Source organism: Silene latifolia, chromosome 11 (assembly GCF_048544455.1).
Source record: "Silene latifolia isolate original U9 population chromosome 11, ASM4854445v1, whole genome shotgun sequence".
Taxonomy (NCBI): Eukaryota; Viridiplantae; Streptophyta; class Magnoliopsida; order Caryophyllales; family Caryophyllaceae; genus Silene; species Silene latifolia.
In genome coordinates, this window is record NC_133536.1 from 59,485,559 (window position 1) to 59,494,744 (window position 9,186).

The window sequence follows — 9,186 nt, forward strand, 5'->3', positions numbered from 1 at the left end:
GAGGCCTAATCGTCATTTAAGCCCTTAGTTAATATAATGTTTGTACTTAATATAATACCTCATGTACTTAGAGGAAAGGACACATTAACTTAGCTTAGTTAGACTACTCTAATTAGCTTAATTACATCTTAATCCTTCTTTAATTATTGCTCAAACAATCTTAGATCTAGCTCGGTAATTGAATATTTCTTGGGTTTTGTAGTGGAGAATTGACAACTCTTCATCATTAATCAAAGCTTTCTTCTATTATTCTTCTATTTCCTTTGTTCATCTTAATTTGCTATAATTCCTTTACTCTACTTAATCTTTCATTTAAGCTTTGGTTAATTGCTCTACTTAATCATCATGTTTATACTTTTTAAGATGTTTGACACCATTGATGACATGATTACCATGATGATGTGTGAGTAGTCTCTTAGCTAGGGTTAGTGGGGAATTAAGGGAGTAAACATGGGTTAGATCTATGGTTAATGAGTTCATATGAATGATTGTATGTTGTGTTTACAACATATGCACATGTTATGCTTGACGAAATGCTTGATTGACAACCTAGCAAGATTCTCTAATATTTTCAACAAGACTTGTAAAAATTAAATCAACTCAAGGCTTGTTAGACCATGCACATTGTTGAATAGGGAGATCCAAGTCGTTGTAAGTGTTGTAAGCTATAAATCAACTCGACTTTGAGACCTAAGTCTCCCTAAGAATTGTAAGACATAAATCAACTCGATTCCAACACAACTATAATTGTTTGTATGACTCATTATTGTGATTATACTATGTTTCCCCTATGAACCCATGACACTCTAGTATTTTTAATCAATTGTTTACATCTTTATTTACTTGGCTTGTTTTTCATTTGTTTATATTTTCATTTTAGTAGTTTAGCTTACAATGCAAACCCAATAGTGACACAAAGGCATAACTACTTGCATTAGATAACTATTTGATAAACCGTCCCTTGGGTTCCGACCTCTACTTACTCCTTTACTAGTAGTTAGTTAAGTTTATAAATATGGTTTGATTTGGTTATTAACGATATGACCACTATCAAAATGGTGTCGTTGCCGGGATGGTGTATTGTTGAATTGTTATATTTTGTTGCTTTTTAGTTGTGCCTTTCTTTACCTTGAAGAAGTCAATTCCTCAAGGTGGTTTTAATTATTTTTTAGTATTTGATATTTTTCATGCCCAGGAGATTACAAGGCAATCGCTTGCATATTGATCCCGAGATTGAGAGAACATTGAGGGGTATAAGAAGAGCCTTTATAGGTGCTTTTACTTCAACAACAGAGGACCTTAATTCGAGTATTGGAGGACTTGTGCACGTGGGAATCATCTAAGTAGATTGAATTGAGTTTACCAACCCTTTTGCAATAAAAGGCGAGGATAACCCAATTCCAAACCAACCACAAAATCAACCAATCATGCCCTAATTCTCATCACATTCTGTACCAAGCGAGAAGGACCTACCTAATGATACTCCAACACCCGCCCATTTGACCAGGAACTTCATAGCAAAATCCTCTTTTATACAACTTGTTAAGAGAAGTCAATTCAGAGGAATGCCTAGTGAAGATCCTCGGCTTCACATGGAAACCTTTTGTGATTATTGCGAAGCCACTTCTCAAACGGGGGTGACTCAAGACCAAATTCGATGGGTGTTGTTTCCTTTTTCCTTGATCGAAGCCGCGAAGAAATGGTTAAAGAGTCTAGATAAGACCACTCTTGGCATCGATTCATGAAATAAACTAACACTTGCCTGTTACAAGAAGTTCTACCCTCCAGAGAAAACTAACATGCAAAGGGCAAAACTCACCGGGTTTAAGCAAAGAGATGAAGTGTCTCTATATGAGGCTTGGGAACGATTTAAAGCTACTTGTCGTTCTTGCCCTCATTATGGGCTAACCGAGTGGTTTTCGGTCAACAATTGTGGAACGGGTTGTATGAATATTCAAGAAATGTGCTTAACATGGGTTCTAATGGAAGGTTTACCGAAGTGGATGGTAACCAAACTTGGGCCAAGATCGAAGAAATAGCGGTCCATAACTCTCAATATAGTAGGCCAAGAAAATTCACTAGGGGAGGAAGACATGAAGTGGACTCTGTCACACAATTGAGTGCCGACTTGGGTGCACAACTATACTCTCATATCGATACAATGAATTTGAAGTTTGATAAGGCCATAGCTAAGATAAATGAAGCATCTAATTCATCCAAGCAACATTCAACTCAACAAATCAATGTAATCAGTGTTGTGTGTGAGAATTATGGAACTTTAGGACACGAGCAACATGAGTGTAGAGGCACCAATGAGATTGTGAATGCTTTCAAAGCATACAAAAGTGGCACCCCATACTCCAATTTTTATAATGAGAACACCAAATTCCACCCAAACTTCTCATAAAAGAGTTAAAACATTCAAAACCCACAACCATTGTACACCCCACCACCAATGATAAATCCCATTCAAAGACCCTTGTATAACCAAAACCAAGGATTTCAAAGCCAGGCTTCTTACAATCAATCCAATGACCAAGCTTTCGATGTTCAAAAACAAGTTTTGCAAATACAAAAGTGTGGACAAGGCCCTCGGGAACTGCGTCCGAGGGATCCACACCCGGCATAATCGACTCGAGGTTCTTTCGAATCGAATTAAGACATATTAGAGTCGCCACCAAGTTTTTTGGGAACTTGGAACCGTTCAAGTCAACTTTACACCTTTCATCGAAAAGCATAAAGCCAATCGACTACGAGTGATTAAAGATAAAGGCTTATACCCTATATCACTCGATTTGAATGACTCTCGTAATCCAATGGTATTTAGACGGATCCACAAACCATAGATCTTGAGTAAGGGGTGAGGGTACGTGTTGGGAAGCCCATAAGGACACCCAACCCCGCCCGTCAATAACGGCCTCTACTAAGTCAAGTGTCGGATTTCAAACAAGGTCATAGCTACTACGATGTATGATATGCAAACGTTGTTTTAACCCTAACATGTGACAATAATTTCTATGTCGTTTTAGATGCAACTAAACTAACTTTGTCAAAGTTGTAATTTAGCATGTGGGTTGATTAATCTAGCAACATATAACGAAACAAACAAGGCTTGATGGGGAATGGGGGAGCCGTTGGGATCTACCTATTACAAACCAGGCATTTCATGCCGACACAACAGTAAATTAAAGATACAACTCGATCTAAATACAATTGCTACATACAAAACAATACGCGACAATACACACGGCCGTTTGGCCTAGAAAACCGTGCACATGAGGGGTGGCCCACGGCTCACATGACCCACGGCCTTGGGTCACTCCTCGTAATGCGTGCTCGCGCTTAATCTCGTCGAATTAGACATAGGGCTACGCACCAAAGCATGCATTAGCATAAACCGGGCCATGTTGCTTTAGACAACACGCGGTTTACTACGCTCCTACAAGCATTGGGGAACAACCGTCTAACCAAACAAGACCAAGGTTTTTGAAGAGGATTTGACTCAAAAAGAAGTAAAATAAACTTGAAAGATTACAACTCGATAAACAAACTGTAAATTACAAGCTACAAAACAACAAAGAACAAAGGATAAACAAGGAACGGAAAACGAAACGAGAAAGGCAAGACACACGGCCAACTCACGGCCCAACCAACGGCTAAGACAAAGTCAACCTAGTTCCTAAGTTAGATTCATTGGTTAGATCGAATGATTGCGAAAAGGGATAGGAAACAAGTTAGAAAACGAGTTAAAACGATGTTGATTGATTGTCGCATGAGGGTGCATTCTACACGGCCTAAAGGGTCTAATTAGGTCAAATTCGCTAATTAATTTAACTCATCGAGTGTTAATAAGAAGGTGCTAATCACGCACTCTTATTCTAGCGAGAAATTAAGTGAAAGAGAGAGATGCATTCAATTGTTTACAGAATCGTCGATTGATTTTATAACTTACGTCGAAGCCACCTATCGTGTCTAATTAGATTATTAAATTAATTTAAAGTCATCTAAATACGTCAAAGGTTAACAATCAGAGGTTAAACTAACATACAACGGGTCCTAGGGTATGTCGATTTGGCCGAAACAAAAGGGGGTCGAAAGCGAAGAACGAAGTTAGACGATTGTTTTATTTATGCCCTACCTTGAACACGAGGATATGTAAATGAGACGGGGGTGTACGACCGACAGAAGGAGCGGTTTCTTTTCCCATCTCAAGTCAACGCGGGTGTTCATGGTGGTACTTTAACTCATACTCGGACTAACTAGTTTCATAGTTAATTTAAAAACAATCGATAAACAAAACGAAAACAAACCAAAAAACAAACTAAAAAAAGGCATAAGAAAACGAAATAAAAAGAGGAAAGAGAAGGGGATTTGATGCACCCTCAACCTACATGTATCGTTGACACCGTCTTGGGTCGTAATCGATGGTAGATTTTATCTCGAGAGGCCGTCGTCGACGAAGAATAAAGCAAACACGCGTTTTGGAAAGTTTCTGGACAGCGATTTTAAAACAGTGATATCTCCCTCGTTTCACGACGAAAATTCGATTCGAAAGATGTTTTGGAAACTAGAAATAGAGGAGAACAGGGATCTTAAAGCAACCCCTACTCGTTTTGGGTTATTGGGCACGAAAAACGAGCACAAACAGAACTGGACAGACAAGAAGAAACCGCGAAAACAGAGTGTTATTTCACTCTGTTTTTCGAGGGATTTCGTGTACTCTCAAGGGCAATTTGGCTCGTAATTCTTTGTCTAATGTGTAGATGGATGTTATGTGGTTAATTAGGAACAAGAAAATCGAGTTTTGATGAAGGTTTGATGGAGGAACGAATGAGTTTTCGAGGAGGACACACAAACAGTTTCAGTTTGTGTGTCGGTATGGTTTAGGGTTTTTGAAGGATGTTTAGGGTTTGTTTCTGAGGTTTAAAGCTTGTGAGTGAAGGTAGGATATATGGAGAACTTACAGGGATGAATGTATGGTGAAGGGGTGGTATTTATAAGGAGTTAAAGTAGGTTAAAAGAGAGGGAGAGGCAGTCGGGCTCAATCCCGTATGGCTGCTGTCCATCGGTTTTTGTGAGGGTTTGAGGGGGGTTTTCTTGGTGATTAAGCTAGGATAATATGGGTAGGATACTAGGGTATGGGTTAGGGTTAATGGGTACGGGTTTTGGTGGTGTTTGGAGCGGGTTTGGGCTCGAGAACGAGCTGCCAAAACAGGGGGGCTGCTCGTTTGTTGCGGGCTGCTTGGGGTTGTTTGGGACGAGAATTTGGGCCATGGATAGGGGGTTCGAACAAGGGTAGATGGGTAGAGGCTTAGGTGGGTTAGTGTACTCGAGATTCGTGCCAATTCGTAAAGGAAACGGGCTCAAAAACCGAGCTAAAATCGAGCTTAAAAACACATGGTTGAAACGAGTTCTTTTCGATTTTCAAATCGATTTTTCAAATCAATTAACCCATTAAAATAAATGACCTTTCAAATCAAATATATTCATAAAATGATTTTTCAAATCGAATATTTATTTTATTTTCAATAAAATAAACTTGGGAAAATAAATTCAAAATAAAATAAAATAAGTTGAATTCACCTAAAAAAAGCCATAATTTAAATATCATTTAAATTAATAAAATGAACTCACTTAAAAAAACATTAATTTAAATATCATTTAAATTAATAAAATACTTCATCGACGACGCCCATTCTACATCGTAAAACGAACCCAAATAATGACAATGACAACTAAAGAATACACGTGACCTATCATCATCGGGTGTTTGTCGGGTTCTCGATAAATTCCAATATCGACGGATACGGGTATCTACAGAGCCCCCACTTTGACTGAGGCTTGGACAAGGCGAAAGTCAAAGTATACCCCAGGTCCCTCTCGACCTGAGGATTCTGCGGGTCGTTTATAGTCCATTAGACTTGCGTATATAAGCTCGCCTTGACCATAAGAAGAGATCATACCGAAACTTCGTTGGGGATTGACTCTTGCTTCGTTGTGTCAAATTATCATCGTTGGTCGTCGACCCATAAAATTGCATATATGGTGGATTGAGCCTTATCCTTAGGCGCCTACGTATCCGTTTCTGACGGAATCAAACCGCGTCGTAGTTCTAAGAATCGCCGACACATGCCCAAAGTTTATCATCTGCTGGCGTATGTCCAAAATTCATCATCTGCTGACATTTGCCAAAAAATTTATCATCCGCTGGCAGGTGTCCAAATGGGACGGGACTTTCCGAGGAGGTTGCCGCCGCTTTCATCATTTGCTTTCAGCTACGGAATTCTTCCATTTCATACTCTTGTATTGAATTGAATTCTGAGTGGATGTCATCCTTTTCATCTTGATAATGGTCTCGAAGCCAACGGCGCCAGAGCCCCGATTTGCAATGGCTCTAAAGTCGAAGACTTTAGAGCCCCCAGTTGAAGCATATCCTGCTATATTTGAAACACAAAAACGTACTAGCAATAATCATCACATAAGCACATTTGGATCATCGATCTTGAAATTGGATCATTTGAAAGATTGGGTCATCGACCCGAAAATTGAATTTGAAAATTTTGAATAATTGGGTCATCGACCCGCATTTCGAATTTGTCACCACTTAGAAAATTGGGCCGTCGGCCCTTCAAAAATTGAATTTTGAATTTTGAATTTCGAAAGATTGGATCATAGACCCAAAAAGATTCCACTACTTGGATCATCTATCCATAATTCGCAAAAAGTTTTTGGAATTTTGAAATTTTGAAATTTTTTGAAATCGAACCTAGATGGGTGAGCATGAAATACGACTCAGACACTCTGTATGACTCGTAAACCACGTGGGCGTAGCCCGCTACCGTAAAACAAAAAAAGAAAATAAAACCGCAAGTGTGCATGGGTTTTAGTTCAAATATTGACTCGTTGAGGGTAGAAATGTAAATTGGCCGTTCCGGCGCCAAAAGATGGCAAATGGGAATCACAAGGTCGTCGAACTTGGGACGGAGATATCGTATGGCATGGGCGCGCTCCCGAGGGCACATGGGAATCAAGATCACTTGGCATTGACAAGGTGGATTAAACTCACAGAGCAACAACGTTGGCTTCGCCCAGACACTAAACACAGACTGATTTTATGAGAACACTTAGACATCACACATCACTCTTGTTGGGAACATCTTGTCACTGTTCTCCTCGCCTCCTTTCTTTTCAGCGAGTTTCATCATTTCTTGCCACCGCCTTCTTTCTTTTCAGCGGGCTTTTACTATTTTTTTCTTCCACGCCATCTTTCTTTTCAGCGGGTTTTTCATATTTCCTGTTCCCAACACAAACCCTCATCTATGTGACTGAGCATCTTTGCCTAAACCATTAGATAAAGCTCATTCTGAGACTCGATACTATTCATCCGAACCTATATCCTCATCCTAGCCTACATCGAGTGCTAAGACCGACTCAAACAAAGGTGGCTTCATTTGGACTTGGTTAAGACCCGTAAGAAACCGACAAGATGACAACTTGGATGATGGATGGATTGAATCCCTTATTCTGAAGGACTGCCTACGTATTCGCGTGGAGCGAAATCAAATCCGACGTAGTTCGATCTTGGTGCATAAACATGGCATTTTGATTGCGTGTACACACTCGAAGGTTTCACCTAAGGTATCATGTCATATCCCATTCTAGCCTATAAAGTACCGTTAAATCCCGTGTTTGGGGTTAGGTGTAAAAGGCTTGGATCTTTTGGGATGTAGAGCTTGGTAATAACAAGTTGGAATGGTTAACCATCATTCTGAAGGTTTGTTTTGTGGTGCTAAGGCCAAAGGCTATGGCTGCTGATGTGGTTGGAATGGGTGTCTCGGGTTTGATGAACCACGAGTGTAAATGGGTTGAAAAGTGATGTGGGTTCAAATTTCCATGTCTGGACCCTAAAGGCTGGGTGTAACAACACAAGCGGAATAATTCTCAAAATTCCCGACTATCTCTTTGTAACTGTCTCAGGAAGGACTTAGAGGGTAAAGAGGTTACTACTTACGCTTTTGGGCTTCGCCCATTGAACCTCAACCATGGGTACTTGACTTGAATTCTGGCTTCCGTAACTTCGACATTCAACCAAAAAAACATTCCGTAATAACTTCAACATCTTTTTTCCTTTTTTCTTTTTCTTTCATCTTTTTTTCCATTTTTCTTTTTTTTTCATTTTTTTTCATTTTTCCCATTTTTTGAAAATGATCTTCTATTCATTCTCTTAGTCACAAATGGATACACCTTGAAAACTGGGCTTCGCCAACTAATTTAGGTAAGAACTAACAATTCCTTGTTAGAACGGGTTGATACCTTCTCTCTTCGAGATGGGATGATTTTGTTGGGGAAAAAGGCTTGCCTTCCATCATCGATAGGGGAAACAAGGAGCTAGTCCGGGTTTGTCATAGAATCATCTAAAAGCTTGTCACAAACATTGGTTCAGATGGAGGTTTTCTACCACCAGACATGGAATAGGTAAAGGAATCAAAACACGGAATCCTATTGTACCTTACATTTTGAAACGGGACATATTTCTACCCCAGGGATGCCTTTGAGTGTGTTGTGCATTTTATCATGTTTTTGGAATGATTGAGGAATGAAAACAAGGGATATTTGGAAACGAAACTGGAACTTTTTAATGGAAAGACAAATGCTTAACAGACTCGAAGGAACGATTCCTAGGACACACCCTAGGTCATCGCGGAACAAACGACTTAACTTCAAGAAAAGAAAGTCCTAGACTCGACTCGACTAAGAAAAGGAAACAGATCCCGACTCATAATTTTTCAAATCTGGTCTTGAGCATTCCTTTGTTCAGCTGTCAGCTTAAATGCTCGGTTCTAGTCCTTGATCCCTTTGATGGTCTGCCTCCATCCTGAGGTAGTCCTCTGAGGATCTACGCCAGTGATGAAGGTTGGTGAATCGAATTGTCCTTTATTAACTTCGTTAATGAGAGGAGTACATTCTAGAGCAAGACTCCCGACTTGAATTTCATTCTTCGGGTTTGGCAAGTATTCAGAGCAATCCAAAAATATTTTCCCGATAAACGCCTCTTTCAAGTGACATGGGCGGATAAGATGGGAATGATCGACATTGTCTTCGACAGAAACAAAGTTGGCGTGATCGCCAAATGGATTGGTGATGTTATTGGGTTTAACAGTTGGGATCGGGAGTGTTCCATTCTCA